The 18,532-nt window shown below is 37.3% G+C and overlaps 1 protein-coding gene and 1 long non-coding RNA gene across 7 annotated transcripts in view; both read right to left on the bottom strand.

Annotated features, from left to right (window-relative positions):
- The window catches only part of LOC131063643 (uncharacterized), a 234,193-nt gene that overhangs the window by 58,528 nt on the left and 157,133 nt on the right, over positions 1 to 18,532 (bottom strand). The gene's annotated exons all lie outside the window — the stretch shown is intronic.
- LOC131063645 (uncharacterized) lies at positions 1,393 to 14,792 on the bottom strand. Its single transcript, XR_009111110.2, has 3 exons — positions 2,168 to 14,792; positions 1,836 to 2,051; positions 1,393 to 1,732 (listed from the first exon to the last, which is right to left on the bottom strand). It is a non-coding gene; the product is annotated as an uncharacterized LOC131063645 (long non-coding RNA).

Below are 18,532 nucleotides of genomic sequence, written 5' to 3'. Positions count from 1 at the left end.
TCCAAGTACTTCACCTAAACTAACATTTCTTGCAGGGGAAAGAATAAGAGGGAGAAACATGAAAAAATGAAGACTTTAATCCTAAGGTGATGCACCAGATGATATATTGAAACTTCAAACAAACAAAAATGACACACAATATAACAACACAAATGACTTTCCTACACAACCCAATGATACCCAATTCTGCATCAACAGTTCATGAGAAGGCTAAATAATCATAGGTCTTAGTAGGAGAAAAAGATCTTCCTCACAATTTAAGACTGATTTTATGATTAACACAGCTCACAACCTGCAAAATATGTGTATTCCTGCATAAGACATAATCATGAAATGCAATTTTTAAGGGGAAAACATCACCACAAGAAAACTGCATAACACAGAAGACACAATAACAGAAAAACTGAGAAGGCACAAGCTATTATCACTGCTAAAAAAGGTGTCACCAATCTGTATTTCTCTTCAAAATGGGTTACAAAACTCCTTACTTCTGCCAAAGAACTCAGAAAATTACAATATCCAGAAGTAGAAAGGTGATAACTAACTCCAATAATGAAACTTTGAGATATATATGCTTTACCAAAAGCAGTCAAAAGGACTCCTCTTTTTGGTCGAGAAGACTCAAAAATCCTATTTTTTAGGGGTCTAAACATGTCTAGAAGGGGATGGGTTTGAGAGAAAAGTCAAGCTTCATCAACCCTTACCATAAAAGCTCTTAATTATGCATTTATAACCCCTAAAATATCCCTGAACAGGCCTGCAAGCCCTCATAAATACAAAAAATATCCTTGACTTCTCAATAAATGAAAATAAGATAAATATCTCATAAAGTGATTTATAATTTATCACTTTAATAAATACTTTTCTTATATCATTTACATTTAAGTCCATCCTATAAATAAAAAGAAGAAAGTTATTTAATAGTGACAAATTATAAATCACTTTAATAAATAATTTTATTATTTAATTTATACATTTAAAGACAAGATTTAATAAATAAAAATAAGAGAAATAAATAAAGTGGTTTATAATTAAAACTCACTTTAATATATATTTCTATTATTTATTTATAAAAATCCTATGCTATTTTACCTAGACTTACTAAGTGATGTGTATCAAGGAAGCAATAATCGTTTGGGGAATTAATCGACAAAACAAAAGTTCAAAAAATCGAGAAAAAATCGGATTTACAAGAAAACGTAAAAAATTGCAGAAAAACAATCAAAAACTACTTTTTTATTTTATTTTACAGCATTTCCATAGCATAGAGATATTGTAGACAAATAAAATAGACACTTGAACACATGAATTGCACGAAATAGATTTTTGTTGTTTATATTCATATAGCTGATTATGTTACACAAAATATACTACACCATAAATAATATCTAGATGGTGATAGATGTCAAAATGTCAATTACAATATAGTTTGTGACTTTGAACAAAGTCAACCTGTGCACTAAGTACAAAATTCCAAAATATCAAATGTAGGCAATGACATGCTAGAGGGCAGGAGGCCTTGATGATGAAGCTTCTGGGTGAGAGCCTATCCTAATTCGTTCAACCCATTGAGGACCAAAGTTGGCTTGCCTCGTGATATCAAAATCTTCAGTCTCAAGCAGACGATCAGCAACATCATCATCATCATCATCAGCAGCATCATCAACAACAATCAACTCACACTCTGGATATATCTCATCGAGGTCAATTGGCAAGCCTTCCTCAATAGTTCCTGATTTTGCCCATGTAGAAATTAGTGTTTACCTTACAAGTGAAAAACACAATGAATAGTGAATACAATTTCAAAAACTGCAACTATATATTAATATTCTCACCATGAGCTTTCTTTATCTTCAAGTGGAGGTTGTGATGAACAAATACCAAGTCATTCGGCCGTTTTTGTGATAGGCGGTTCCGTTTCTTGGAATGTATGTGTTTGAAAACACTCCAATTACTCTCACAAGCTGATGAGCTGCATAGTTGGCTTAAAATGCGCACTGCCATCCACCTTAAATTGGGTATTTCGTCTCCAAAAGAAGCCCACCACGAAGCTGAAAAACACATTATATGGAAATGATAATGTAAAGACTAAGAATATCTTATAATCTTAACAAACTTAATGAGCACATTGGCAAAATAAAGAGTGTCAAAGGTTTATAGAGTCTACCTGGTTGAATCGTTAGCATGCTTGTACACTTCCAACTCTATCGTAGCTGCATCAAATTTTTCCGGGTTAGGCAACATTTTCTCCATGCACTTGAAGAAGCCTTGTTTGCTCTCAGCATCAATTTCCATGAAGTCGGTCTTATAGAATAACAAAGGATTGAGCAAGTATCCCGGAGCATGGAGAGGAGTGTGCATCTGTCCATCCCACCTCCTATCAATTATGTCCCACAACGACATATACCTATCCCTATTATTTTCCAGCTTACTCCTTATCACCTCCTTGGCCCTATCCATGGCCTCATACACATATCCCATGGGGGGTTTATCCCCATCCACTAGTCTCAAGACTTTTACTAAAGGCTTTGAAAACTCTACAATCTGTTCAATAGATTCTTGTAATGTCCCCTTCTCAGTGATGTTCTTTCAGTGGCCAAGTGGCATATTCCGGAGACCTGTAGGGTATTTGGAAAGGAGAATTAGGGTTTCCAACTTTTGCGGAGTTTTGCATGAGCTTTTTAGGGTTTTTCAGCAGGGAATTCTTCAGATCTGCTTATGGTTTCCTTCTGGGTTTTCCATGAACTCTAGGGTGGCATAACATACAATTGATTCTAAGGTGAAGTGTGAACTTACTATTTTTAGTAAGTTAGGGTTTGGCTGACTGGATGGTGCAGTTTTACTAAGCTTTCCAAGCTCTTTCTTTGGGTGCGAATATCATGCGTTTCGGAGCAGTATTTCATGACTTACTATTTTTAGCAAGTGGCAGTTTGAGCATTTCTATTTTTGGCAGTCTTGGATAGAGTTCTGATCCAGTTCAGTGGTTTTCATCGCACAGTTTCATCCTTAATTTTGATGATAATTAGTATTAGAGTTATAAGTTTTTTAATTAAATATTATTTTATTATCCTAGGGTTTAATATTTAATTATTTTATTACTGATTAATGCTATTGAGAATTGTGCATAATATGATTTTCCTAAGTTTGCTAGGCGAAATATTTGTGTTATGAAGGGGGACGCCAAAGTGAATATGAAGACTATTTTATTCAACAAAGTGTTTTTTTTTATGCCAAAAATCGTGGTCCTCTTGCTAAGCGTGGCTTTGACTTAAGGGGGACGCCATACTTGGGTCCACCTTAGAAATGAAATGCAAAATTGAAGGGGTGAATTTGGAGGCATTTGAATCTGAATTTCAGACTTGGAAATCTATTTATACAGGTGCTTGGCTCCTCATTTCATCGTCCAGATAAATTATAATGTTATGCTATCGGAATGACTACAGACTTCTTCGAGGGTGAAAACCTCCTAGATTTTCCTTTGCCGTTTCGAGTGTGAGACATCACTCCTAGCTGTGGTTTGACTTTGTGGTTTGCTTGGTGTTCTTGTGGATTGCGTTTTGTGTGGATTTGGAGAATTTGTTTGCTGCTGTGTTTTTTGGTGTTGCTGGACGTGGTAGCTAAAGCAAGGTTTTATTCATATCTCCCTACCTGTTGGTCGTTGCATTCTGGGTACTGGCTCTATCTCACCATTCTCCCTCGGCAATATTCTTCACTGATTTGCAGATTGGGATGTGGTGTTAGTGATTTTTGGTTGCAAATCGAAATCTATAGCAGGTCATACCATTTGGGAGGTGCCTCGGGTTGCGTGCATCAATGTTGAAGCTTTCATTGTGTTGGTTTGAGGTTTGAGGTTGATCGCCTTAGTTGTTGATTTCATTTGCTTCAATTTTGGTGTGTTTTAAAGTGGATTGGAATGATTTGTGAGCATTTACAAGTATTGCTGGTCCAGTTCTGGAATTGTTGTTATTTTATATCAGACTTGTTATTTTGTGTTAGTGGCTTGAAATCAGCTATAGTTAATTATTGTAATCTTGTAATACTTCATTGTAATCATCCTTGTATCATTGGTTAGTAGTACTAACCTCTATATTTGAACTTGAAGTGTGCATTGTAATCCCCATTGCATAAGTGGAAGAGGTTGGCTGGGTCGCCTTAGTGTTTGAAATTTCAGTTTGTAACCTTTGTCCTCCCACTGAATAAGTGGTTGAGTGATATTGTCCTCCTGCTGAAATATGTGGTAGAGTGATAGTTTTATTTATTGTCGTCCTGAGGAAATATGTGGTAGAGTGATAGTTTTATGTATTATCCTCCCGCTGAAATACGCGTTAGTGATTGTGTTTAAATTTCTTGTTGTTTTCCTTGGCTGGTTTACCTCCAAGAAGTTCAAATTCTATCCTACTGGATAAGCATAAGGGGCTGGCTTGCCGCTCGTGCATTGTAATTTCAGTTCGGTTTATGGTGCTAACAATCCCCGGAACACCGTATGCTCTCACCCTCCCAAATTGGGCTCTCGATGAACAAATGGTGGAAGGGTTCCCTTTCAATTGTTTTGGATTATTTCTCTAACCTTAACGGTTTATCGTGTTTGCTTTGTAATATCATTGAAAACTCAAAAAAAAATTAAGGGGGTTTATTACAATTCCCAAAAGGTGGTAGAATACATATACTCTTACCACTACTATGCCATTTGTTTGAATTGTGAAACTAGACTCCATCCACTCAGCTGAAACAAACATTTGTCTCAAATTACTTTTTTGTTCACGTAATGTTTGTAATGCAAGGAAATATGTTGCAAATCTTTTCACCCCTGGTCAAACTAGCTCTTTGCCTCCTATGAAAGAGTGCATTATAGCCAAAACCCTCATGTGATTATAAACAAATTTGGTAACCTTGTGAGCCTTCTAAAATGTTGCCTTAACCCATTCAATTTTTCCAATGTCCTCTAGGGTTAGATCAAGGCAATGTGCACATGGTGTAAAAAACATGGAAGGGTATTGTTGACGTGTCGAAGGTCGTATCGCTACAACTCTCTCCGGCCAACACAAAATAGAATGTCGAATATCCTATCCTCTCTTGAAATAAGGAAATTCCTAATGCTATTTGGTTTGATCATATGGGCTTGACCTCAATGTTTTGGTTGTCAGGTCTTGACTGTAGGATAGCTCAACGATTTGATGTGTTTTGCAAGCAACACAAAGGGAACTGATGTTTGTGGATGGATTTGAATGGAAAGGTCTTAGACGAGATTTCCCCTAGACTCTATGAATTGATTCATCTGATTCTGTAGTATGTTTGATGCTGCCATGGATACTTTACTTTCAGATTTATTTTTAAAAAAGGAAAAAGAGGTAAAAAGGGGAAGGATGATGCTAATTACTTCTACCTAAAAATAAAACATTCAAGCTAATAGACAGAAACCTTGCAATAATCAAATTTTATTTAGCCAATAATTCACACAACTAGATAAAATTGATGCAATCTCCAAAGGGGAAACAGACTTTCATGTTATTAAACATAAACGCTGAATTTAAGACATTCACACATTCCATGTTAAATAACCGAACTAAGCATACTAGTGAGTTCAAACTAACCATGCAGAAGAATTGGCAATCAGCCAATCCTTAATTGTATGAACTAAGATTTCTATCAAATATCAACTTGCACATATTATTTTGTAAAACAAAATGCATAACATAAATTCAAAAAGTGAAGAAATAGACCATGCACTCACATGAAACAATAACAACATTAATCTTCATTAAGTCTGAATGTATTTCTGCAGAGTTTCTACAACAATCCAAGATTTCTTACTAAAAAAAAATAAGGGAGAAACCATCCCTTATATAGGCTTTCAAAAATGGATGAATGGTCAAGATCTAATCTCACAAGTGGCCCAGATTCATCCTATAAAACATGGCTGCCCATACCCATTAATGGATAACAAAATATCATCACCAACCACCAACTAACTAATAACTACCAACTACCAAACATAAAGTTGCTCCAAAAAGTGCACTTGCACGGAACTCAAAAATTTATGACGACTTTGGTAGTTGGAAAAAAACTTTATCCTGAAAAAGTGCACTTAAAATTAAAAAGAAACAAATACTTTCAAGAAAGCACTTTTTCCTTCCCCGAGGTAGACTACTTTTCCAAAAATTCAAATTCCTTGCCAACTACTCTTCCCAGATGTCTTAGTTTGCCACGCGCTCTTCCCGAACATATTCTTGAAACCTTATGCAAACAGGGAACAACCCTTTATTTGAGGGAAAGGGAGGATGGCACATTTTGAACCGCACGCCCTCCAGATGAGTGTCCACCACCCTTAGTTGCTCGCGCCACTGAGATTGATGATTACTAAAACGCAGTATGTCTGCATGCAGCCTGCCAATACACTCAAAGTCTTCCACAGAGTACGTAGTTTTATCAGCCTTTAACCTAGCATTCCATTGTGATACCACATCAGCATCCCCCATGGTATCCTTCCAACCAATTACTAATGCCATAAGGATGTCCTCACCAATGCTCTCAATACCAAATAAGTCATCTTCACATTTCTCCTACGTTTTTCTGATGACGCCCGCCATGTCCATTTTCATGTTGAGAATCCAGAACCACTCCTTGAAAGTATTGATATCATAGGGGTCCAGGATAGTGTGTAGTGTGGGAATCTGAGTGTGTGTCTAGAAAAGAGCTCTCATGAGTGGTTGAGCCAAGCCAATTGCCTCCTGGATTTTGGCATACTCCTTTTTCACCTCTATTATCTTTATTCGAGCTGCATGTATTTTGAGTGTTACTTCAAATATATCATCAATAATCTTCTTTCCTCTTGTTTAAATGTCCCGGATCCATTTTCTAACGGCCTTGGCGGTGTCACGCACTCCTTCGAACTCAGTCGTAGTCTTTTGTGCCAACGCCATTGGAGGAACATGGGACTCAACGGTATGATGCAGCGGTCTCAACAGGTGATCTATGTACCCCTCGGCTTGTTCAGCACGAGCTCGGTACATATCCCTCTCAGCAGTCATTTCATCTAGTTGTCTGAGCATATTTTGTACGGAATCCTTAAATTCTTCCCTCTCCTGCTCTTTTGTGATGTCCCCTTCTAGCTAGTGACATCATGCTAGCCAATGATTAGCCTATAATTGGACCCTCGTAGGCTAATGTGGATGGTTAGAGGGTCTTCTGAGGATTGATTCTTCTCCAACATTCAGGGAATTGGCCTTTGTTCGATATCATTTGGACTCCATTTGCCATACTTACTATGTATAGTAAGTCAGGGGTAATAGAGATGGACCCTTCTATTTTTAGAAAGTGTGTTTGGTCACATGGGGAATTATGAGGAGAGATTCCTATTTCAGACGGCATAGCAATCTGACAAGTATTTCAAGAGATATTAAAGTTTAAGTGACTTAAGTGATTTATTTAAATATTTTAATGTTATTATAAAGTTATAAAGTAACTTATAATAATAAAGTCACTTTAATATTATAAGGTGCAAATATAAGAAAATATTTTATCCCACATTGGGAAGAAAAGTAAGTGAGCTCCTACAAGGAAAGAATAAATTAACATGAGACGTTCTTTTCTTATCATTGGATTATTGTCAATTGCATTTGATATGAAATTAGGAGAAGAAGCCAAGGGTTTCTGATTTCAGTTAGCCATTGGAGAACGTCAATTCTTCAGTGTTGCAACCATTTGAGGTGGTGAAATATCCACTGAATTTGGCATTTCAGGAGAGCTTCACTCTAGAGTTCTATTTGTGCTTAAAGTAAAGGAATAACAGAAAGGGTTTGAAGAATATTGAGGACTATCGAGTGCAGACCTGAAGATTCATTGGCAGCCATTAGTAATCGTTCTTTTAAAAGTTTGTTCTTGCTGCTACAGTATGCATGAACAGTACCCGTGAACAGTGCGCATGAACAGTACCCATGAACAGTGCCACGCTACAATATTTGTGCTTGATTCCGATTGCAACTTTCATCTCCATCATCGAGCATCACTATTACCAGGTTCCTCTTGCAAATATTAGTAGCTAGTATTGAAATCTTAGGCATATAATTTTGCTGTTGTAAGTGATAACTTAGAATCAGATTTGGCATTGCTGTAGTCTTTTTTGTAAGCCAATTAGTCTTGGCAAATCCATAGCAGCATTGTACTTAGGAATGAATTCAATAAAGAAGATATATGTTGCATACCATTTGTTTGGCGAAATGTCCTGTTAATAGCATATATGATCAGCATAATAGTTGCATGCCAGTTTTTTGTCGAAATGTTAGTTGGCTGTAGGTATGCATTCCATATCTAGTTTTCATGTATATGCATTGAAAATACCAAAAAGAACTGCACTCCCATACTAGTTCATTGTAAGAGGTATTGTCAACATCATTGGTGAACTTCCTAAATTTCTTGGCAACTTTCAAAGTGTATCAAACAATCTGAAATACAAAAATCAGAATAGAGAAAGACAACATACAAAGTGTTTGACAATATTCCTTGAGCCAAAATCAATCAGTTTGGGCAAAGGATATTACATCTTTGGTTGCTCGCCCTATTGGGATGGACGTGGTGCTATAGTTAGCCAATGCAACCTGATCTGTTGGTTTGTCTCCAAGTGGGACAGCAATATGAATCATACGATTCCTTTGCTCATCTTTGGTAATCTTGGAGTAAATCTTTGGCTTTTTCTTTCCTTTAGTTTTTATTTCTCCTATCCGGGAGAAGATATCCTCTAGGTTAATTGGTGGCTTGACAACCACTTTTTGTTGTGCCCGGGCTATCAACCAGTTATGAGGAATGGTTTGCTCAAATGTGACTAGTAAATCCCCACGCTATTGTTTAGATGCCCCAGCTGATCCACTGCCTATCTGCAACTGATCGGACACAAAAGGAGGAATGGGTGCAGTATTTAATCCTTTACTCATGGTTGATTTTTCTCCCACCTCACTGAGTAACTGATGGGTATCCTCTAATAGTGGTTGTTCTTCAGTTTTGTTGGGTTCTTGGGTTCTATCTTCTTCCCTTTCTCCTACAACCGTGGCGTCATCCTTGTTGCTGCCTTCGTGTTGCAACTCATGCCTACTCTCTTGCATGAGCTCTTGTTTACCAATCCCTTGATCAGGTGCAATTTGTCCTTCCTCGACCTGATTCTCAAGTCCATCCAAACCAATGATCCTTGCCTCTACTTCTTGCTCATTTTGTATTTGTCGATTATTTGCTTCTGATGCAATGGGATCATTGTGGAGGTGGAGTTGGCATGTGATCAAGTTCAACCACATCATCTTCTGAACTAGGGTCCTTAGATGAGGAAGTAACCTCTGGACACCTGATTGGCATCTTTTCTCTTCTTGTTCTTTTTGATGTCTGAGTCCCCCTATTGGCTCTTGCCTTCTTTCTCTTTTTTTTAGGTTTCTCAACCTCTTCGTTTGGCACGCTTGAGGTTTCTTCGTCTTCTGAAGACTGGGAATCGAGACTACCCATTAAATTGTATGTGAATTGAGTTCCTTCATGGGTTAGCCTCTCTATTTGTTGGGATAGCCAGTTATCTATGTACCTTCTTCGACCCTCCATGACAACTTCAAAATCTGTGATAGGGTCTTGAGTCCAATCAATGGCTGGCAAGAGGTCCTTGATTGTTTCAAATTCTCGGACTTGCAAGCAATTTCCATAGTTTGTTACCTGATCCGGAACCTATTGGTACTCATAAAGTCGCATTTATTGAACACTCAACCTTGAATATTCCCGCCGACGGACCTCAAAGTCATCTGAACAATTGCTCCAATAGTCCTCTATTGATGCCTTGGCCTTGCAATGCTTGTTGTAAGCCTTCTTTCCCAATCCATCATGATCAAAGCATTTCCTAGGGAAATGATGCTCCTGTAAGTAATAGGATGCTAACTCGACGAATGACTCTTTAGCTTGCACCGAATTCTTGAAGTGAACATCATGGTTACCTATGATCATAGGGAAGGTGAATCCTGACTGGTTTTTGTCCCTGAGTATGTTCCCTGCTGGGTGTGCCTGCCTTGCCACCTCCATGAGGACTAACCTATCTGATGGGTAACGCGGAAGCCGATACGGTGTTCCCTCAAAGCCTGCCATTCTGATGTAGGTGAATCTGGGGAACTGGATGAACCATGCACCGTATTTCCGAATCAGGGTGGCAACCTGCTTTGACAGCCTTATGTGCAATCCTCCTTGCATTAATCTGACCAGGCACATTGCAAAAGCGTCATTCACACGCTCGTACTAACCAATCGCATATGCAATGTTATTCTTTTCTCTTTGAGCTATGTCATAGTAATGCAACTGAGGATAGCAGTCGTACACTTTCACCTGATTCGGTCTGTTCCCAATCTCACCTCTCTTGATTAATCCTAGCAACGGCTGATGTTGAGCAAACATATAGACCAGGTAAGAGGTCGTAGCGAAGTACTTCTTCTCTTCGAGCTCAACCAGTTGTGTATGGATGTTATTGCTGATAATTTGAGCCCAGTCAATCTTAGATTTCCAGCGAAATCGCTCGATGAAGTAGAACATCCATTCCTCAAAGAGGTTGGATTGCAGAAGTCCCATAACCCGGCTGAGCAAGGTAGCCATATCACCATACTCATTGTGGAAATCGCTTCTGGTGGTCTTTTTACTGATCCTAGTGCTCGGGGGTCCTCTTTCCTTGAACCACTCTTCATTGATCAGTGTTTTACACGGAACAGGATTCTTGTCATAGGCAATTTGGGCTTCATCAATGGTCACGACAATGGGACTATCAGGAAGCGAGATATCAAATGTTTCCCCAATGGCCTCAAGTGTGAAGTCGACCATTACCATTCCTTTTAGTACCACTAATCTGGTTTCCGGTTGATAGTACTTAGCGGCTTCAATCACTAGTTCATAATTCTGCACGGCCGGTGGGAAACCAGCAACTTGAGCAATACCACTCTCCAACATCCGTCTGGGCTTTCCATAGGCGTTAGGAGAGTATACCCTGTTCTTGAAATCCTGAATATCAATATGTCTCAAGTTTGTATCTCCTATGTTGTCCTACACACTCTAGACCTTTGACTCCTTGACTCCTCCTTGGTACTGGTATTTTATTTTCTCGAACTTGCGGGGAATGTTAGCTTTGGAAGTTCGTGATGCTCTGGTTGCGCTAGGTGTCTTTGAAGACTCTATTGCTGATTTAGGCACCTATCCTACATACCCGGACACGAATTACGATACGAGATTAAGGTAAAAAAACGGGTTAGCAAGGCCGAAAGACGACGTTAGCATTAAAATTGTTTAAGTAGCCAGATAATTTTTTGAAATTTGAAAGCGTTTTGAACCAGGCTTTTTAAAGAATTTAAATTTTGTGCTTGGGGAATGAGTGCAATTTAAAGATGAAAATCAGCCGATTGGTTTGATTAGCTATTGTTTTGGAGTAGATTTTTGAAATGTTGCTCATGATTGCTAATGGTGGAAAGTTGCAAACGTTATTGGATTGCACAATTCAGTGTTTTGAGTTTTGAGTTTTGTAAAATGTTGATCGTTTCGAAGATGATTCTGCATTTGCAGTTTCAGAAAGAGTAGTTTATGTATTTTGTACTTTGGACCAGAATTCCTAAATTTTGCCCAAGTCTCATATTTCGGCTAGAGGTCGAATTTTGATAATTGAGTACTATTCTTGGATGTTTACTTGGGTTGCAATCTTTAAAATTTTCTCCTTTTTTATATGAAGTTACATATTAACCCCAGGCAAACAAGACAAAAAAAATGATTCCTTCAAAATTTAACTATGGGGAAGATAAATTTTGACTTACCTGACAATAGTGAGAAGGAACTTTGCTGAATACAACTGTTGAGGAGAACCAGCGTTGAGAGGAGATAGCCTCCTTTGTTTGAAGTTTGCGGAAATGATATCGTCCTTCCTTTAAGCAATTCGGGCAAACTGATGTTTTAGGCGACTTATATTCTCCTTGCGCGGCCCTAGCTTTCAATGAAATCGGTGACAAAGAAGACCCTTGGTATGTTTAAGCTTTTGAATGATTTCGACCTCTCAATGAACATATGTTGCACGACTTTGAACCTTTTCTATTTTCCTCACCTTTTTCGATTCACAACGCTCGATTGTGTGGTTGGGAAGTTGAATGATCGTTTTCGGCTTATTCTCCTTGTGCGATTTTGCAATTTTGAAGATTTTCGGAGCATTCATCCTATATTGCACGATTCTAAACTTGTTTTCGGTTCAAATGAGATTTATGATGTGATTCTGGTTTCTCCTAACAATTTTCGGCTCTAAAGAATGATCTTGGGCGACCTCCCACTCTAACCGATTTTGGCCTAGAGTTCTCTGCGTGATTTTCCTCTGTAAACGATTTCAGCGGAATGAGGTTCAATGGCGACTTTGAAATTTGTTCTCCCTTTTCACTTTCTCACGCGATTTTCTCCTTTCTTGTTAATTTCGGTTTAGAGGCCGATTGTGAGTTGTAAGCTATCGACACTCAATGAGATTTTTGGGCACAGGAATGTTATTTGGCGAGATTTTTCACTTATTAACTTTTTGGCTTAGAAGGCTTATTTGCGAATAGTGACGTTTTTAGTCAAAAAACCAACTTTGCGCGATTTAATCTTCATTGAAATTTTCAGTATTTTGGGCTTGTTCGCATGATTTAACTTTTATGGGCCATTTCGAGTGATGAGAAGACTTTGTGAGTTTGAAACATTTTCCACTTTTCGTAATTTTAACTTAAATAACTCTTCTTTCATTTTCGGCTCATTAGCCGGTTTTGTGAACTTTTGTTTGCATTTTTGCATAAATGGGTAAGATGCAAGACTTGAGATTTTCGAGCAATGGGAGGCAATGCGAACTTAAACGCTTTTCTCCTTTCGGGCTATAAAGCCTAAAATGCAAACTCGGGAACTTAGCATTTCGGCACTTTAAGCCGATTTTGTGAGCCTTAATTTTACGTTGCATTCTCCTACTTAAATTATTTCGGGCAAAATGGGCCCAATGTGAGATTTGTGTTTTAATGAGTTTTGCTTTCTAATTTCGGCTCAAACGCCTCTTTTTCGCGATTTTCTCTTTTCATCACATCTTTGGCTCACATTTCGACCTATTATGCCAATTTTCAAACCTTTGCTTGCATTTCGTCTTACAAAGTCAATTTGAACTTTTGAGTTTGCGATCTGGCCTTTTAGGCTGATTTTAAAGTTTTGAGCTTGCAGTTTAGTCTTAGAGGCCGATTTTAATGATATTTCCTCACTTTGGCCATGGAGGTCGATTTGGATTTCACCTTGGCCTGTTCACTTATCTTGACTGGCTTCAAGCTTGAAACTTGTCCATGAGCGGCGTCAACTTAACAATGTTCATGATTTCACCTGGGGTATCTTCCTACTTAGGTAGCCAATCTTTATCAACTCAAACCTATTGTTATTTTGACAATTGGACTTAACTGCAACATCTTGCTTCTCATTTTCAAGATGCAAATCCTCCACTATCTAGGACTCATGTTGGATCATCTTCTCAACATTCAAACTCTTAACTTCTGCAATCATCTCTCTAGGAATTATCAGAACTTCCTACTTAGGACCTGATCGAGGACGAGATGAGAAAACAAAGAAAGGGGGGGGGGACCCTGTCAACGACAGGGAGTGTGTGCACGACACACAAGTATTTATTTGTCAGAAGTCTCCCTGCAGCAACACAAGCACCAGCATTGTCTATGATAAATTAAACCACATTTTGTAGCCCTACATCCGTAACTACCACGTCATACATCTCAAACAATGCATTTGTGGATTTCATCATATTAGATGCATCCACAAATTTCAAAAAAACAGTGCCAATCTCAAAAGAGACAAGGAAGTTAATGAGAGTTCGGTTCCTTCTATCTGTCTAGCCATCTAACATGATGCTGCAACCAGTTCTAGCCCACTGTAACCGATGTTGTTTAACAACATCTTGAACATCCTCTACTGCATCTTTCAACATACCAACCCTCAATGACTCATAAGATGGGGCTTGAAACCCAAGTCCTATAGCTACAATAGCATCTACCATGGGTTGCCAATATAGATTTCTAGAAGCATGGATGCCATGTGAGAGGAGGTGACAGTTTTCCTACATCCTATACTCTCCAAAGTGGTTTGTGATCCTAGTGTAATGGTTTGTGATCCTAGTGTAGTACGAGGTTGGAAGAAAGTATTAATGTTTCCTCCACTTGTGTTTAGTCCACGTGCTATAGAATTAGGTGTTGACCCACATTCCCTGAAACTCCCATCTTCGCCATCTTCTTCACCCAAACAGTTGCTCCTGGGATCTGTAGAACTAGAACCTAGTTCAACCCCAATTCTTGCCTTTTTGGCCTTACTCTCAGCAATCCCGTCAAGAGATTGCTTTGCCTAATACGCAACATCTGCAAGGCATACTTTGCATACCTTAGTGTTATTTTCTTGTTCTTTGGACAAATGCCATTTGAAACGATAAATTCCACCACTAATATCTTGTAAACACCAATTGCACTTGACCTTCGTGCTACCAGGAATTGTTGTGCAATGTGACCACGCAAAGTCTTTTTGACGTGGCATTCTGATCAAGAATCAGATCTACAAAAACATTACACTCAGTCTTTAACTTGTGAGTGAGAAAATCAAATTGTTGAGTTGAGGATTTTTTATGATGGTTTTGGCTGGTTTGAACATGTTAGAAAAGTTTGTGTGTAGAGTGTAAACCATGCGTTCAATTGAAAACACAAATTGATCTGGTTTATTAGACAAGAATGTAGACAAAAAATCAAACTCTAAAGGAGCAAGTTAAGCGACTTGAACACTTATTTAATGTGATACCGTAATTTCTAAATTTCTATTTAATGTGATACAATAGTTAAATCAAAATTTAGAAATTACTAATAAAATTACAGTAATTTCTAAATTTCTAATTAAACTACAGTGTATCAAATTACTGTTAAATATACTGTAATTGATGTATAATTCTTTTTCATCACAAAAAGTAAAAAAAAATAGATATATCAATTGCAATATATTTAACAACATATTAATAAAATTCAATTACAGTATGTTTAACAGTAACTATATAGTTGATATATCAAATTACAGTACAAAATATATTGTAATATTTAATGTTATAAATTTATAAAATATACTGTGATTTCATACTATAGGTATAAAATACAAGAAGTACAGTAAAAAATTTAACAGTATAAAATGTAATACTGTAATTTAATACAGTTATTGTTAAAATACATTATACTAATATACAAGAATTACATTATAAAAAAAATTTACAGTATAAAATGTAATTTACATATAACAGTAACTGTATTTTATATACTGTTAAATTTCTACAAAATTTTATATACAGTATATTTTATAAATTTATACTGTAACATTTATACACAAATTACAGTATAAATTTATAAAATATACTATATATAAAATACAGTTACACCATAGACTCTCTAAACAGAATTTATAAATACGCAGACATTATTTATTTACAGAATGCAGACAGAATTTATTTACAGAATGCAGACAAAATTTCTTTACAGAATTTGATGAAAAAAAATTGTAGAGAAATGGCGACCAACCAGCCTGGCACATGGATCGAAATTTGTAAATAAATTTGATGAAAAATACCTGGCTAATGGATTGAAATGGAAAAACATGGTGATCAACCAGCCTAGCTCTTGTCGGGAAAGATATGCCACTCGCAATATGATCTTGTAGGGAAAGATATGCCTCTTGTTGGGAAAGATTTTGCAATCAACCAGCTTAGATATGGAAAACCTTAACGCGGTGTCACACACTATAAATGAAAAACACGCATTTTTCGCGCATTTGTTTTCGCGAAATTAGGGATTTTTCACACGACGGCGACTATCAACGATTAATCGTGCGATTTAATCCCGTTTTTATCAGGAAAAAGTCATTGAAAATCATTTTGCTTGGTCGACGATTTTCCACAATTTTTCTGGGGAATTAATCTGCAAAAAATCCGATCCCCGATTAATCAGGCATAGTCGCGATTTATTCCTGATTGCTGCTTCTATGATGTGTATAATATCACTTAATAAATATTTAACATGGCATTATGATTAAGTGATACTATGCAAATCACTTAAAATATATATTACATGAGGGATAAAATATCGAACTCCCCCTAGAGCTTCACGGGGATAAGAGAGAAAAAATAAAAAGAAGGAAAAATGCCTTAGCTTATAATCATTCAAAATAGGGAAATAAACCCTAAAACGCCTCACTCTCTCCACTCATTCGATATTCTCACTTTGCTTCAGCCGCCATGGGGTTTGCCTGTAGGTTTCGAGTTGCAAAATTTGTGGATTATGAGTGCTGCCATATGCCGCCATGGCTGATTTGTGTGTAAAAGGCGTGGAAGCTGCATTTATTCTCTTAAATTCAGATTTTGACCTCCATCTTCTCGATTTGAAGGGGATTTGGGCCTCAAAGGCCATGATCTTGACTGATTTTTTTTGCATCCTTTGACGTTCTTGTTCTCCTCTGTTTTCTTTGGCCGCCATGCTTGGGTCATCTGGAAAAATCGAAGGCAGTACCAAGCCGCCATGAAGAATTTTGAGGGTTAGAAAGGGCGTTTCTGGAAATGCTTTTGCAGATTTTTAACTCCATTTATGGCCGTTTCAGGTGTGTATTTCCTTTTGTACAAAACAAAAAGAAACTTTGATTTTGAGCATTGACTTGACTAGAAAAAACATGAAATGTTTTTGCTGTTTGAAATGTCATAAATCGACATGGCTGCCTGCTAATTTGTATTTATCTGCACTATTGAGGTTGCATACTTGGATTTTGAGGTTTTGACTGTAATATATTTGTAAATCATTCTCTGTCTTGCATATTGCTGGTGACTTTATGCTCCTTTAATGACGGCACCTTTCATTGTTTTTTTTTAACCACAAACTCAAGTGTTTGACTTTGATCTACTCACATTAGACTCCATTAATTGCTCACTGTGAATGCTCTTGAGTTCGGAGCTTTTGATGAGTTCACTGCGTTGTCACGATTTTGCAAAGGTCTAAGAGGACTTTATAGAGACACATACCCTGCACTTCCTTCATGATTTCAGTGATATTGATTGCTATTGCTATGTTTTGTAGCATCTATGAACTGTCAAGGCTTCTTTTGGTTACTCTGTTATAGTATTTTGACTGAATTCTTTTATTCAATATTGTGTGCCCACTATGATCTTCTTTTCTCAGACTCTACTCTATGCGATGCTCATAGCCATTGCAATTGATGCTGAATTTTGGCTCTTATTGTGCTGCTACAAGATGGTGTAGAAGATTGAAAACACTGTATCCTATTACAGGGAACTACTCTATTAATGCCTAATACCTCTGTGCTTTCTCAGAGATCTCACTGTGTTCTTGATTATTGACAGTAAACTCTTCCCTGTGATGCAAGCTTACTGTCCTTTGTTGAGGACTGCTGCAAATTCTTACTAAGAAACCCCCACTTGGTGATCACTGTAAAATATCACAGATGTTGCCATTTTTGAGCGAAAAGACTGTCCTAATAGAACAACATGCTTATATTCTTTTTAAGATTCTATCTTTTCATTGTCTTTTACTCAACTTAAAACAGTGAATTAGGCTGCAACAATATTCTTTTTACTCTATTTCACTGTTCTCTAAAGACTGCGACGAGCTCTCTAACCTCCTGGATTGTTCTTTGACTGTGTTCTATTCTCCATGAAACATTTGATCATTGTTCACTGAGAATGCTGCTCTTGTGAATAACAAGTGATAGGATGCTCTTTACTGTTATTTTCTGCTCTGAATTCGGTTATGAATGTTCTCATGAATTCTTGCCATTCTGTTGATATTTATCTAAAGCTCTTTATAAATGCCCTTTAGTGCATGCATCTTGCCTTTGAAACACAAAAACAATTTTTACTATTTTGGGCTGCTATACTCTGTGTTCTCTCTTTCTTGCAATTCCCAATTATCCATACTATGTCTTGATCATTGAAGAGTGTTGTTCTTTGTTCTTATAACTGAAATTGATCTTTTTTCGCTGCAATTATTATGACAACCATGCAATCTTCTTTATTTCTCTTATATGATGGTCTTTGTGAATGAGTGCTCCTCGTTTATGACAGTATGCTGGTATTGACATTTAGGATCCGCATGTTCCTATCAGTTTACTTCCATGAGCGACAAGTACTCTTTTATTGTGACTACCATAGGAGACGGGTAAAGATTGTTGAATCTTTGTCATAATAATTTGTCCTTAATATCACAACATGCTGAGCTCAACCCTCGTGCGAGCCCATTTAACCCACAAGCTGTAATAATTACATTGAATGAAGTAGTCAGTAATGAAACTTCACTTGTATCTAAACAATGAACGAACTATTAGACAAAACTACGAGTTTTTCAGATTTGTTCTTTATTTGTTGATAGTGACATAATGATTGGACTGGTATAATGCATTATAGGAGTAAATTGTGCATGTAGTGATGATGTATATGCAAGGATATGGTATCCCAAGCTCTAGC

Source organism: Cryptomeria japonica, chromosome 4 (assembly GCF_030272615.1).
Source record: "Cryptomeria japonica chromosome 4, Sugi_1.0, whole genome shotgun sequence".
Classification (NCBI taxonomy): domain Eukaryota; kingdom Viridiplantae; phylum Streptophyta; class Pinopsida; order Cupressales; family Cupressaceae; genus Cryptomeria; species Cryptomeria japonica.
The sequence above is the reverse complement of the archived record's forward strand: the minus strand, read 5'-3'. Positions and strand labels throughout refer to the sequence as shown.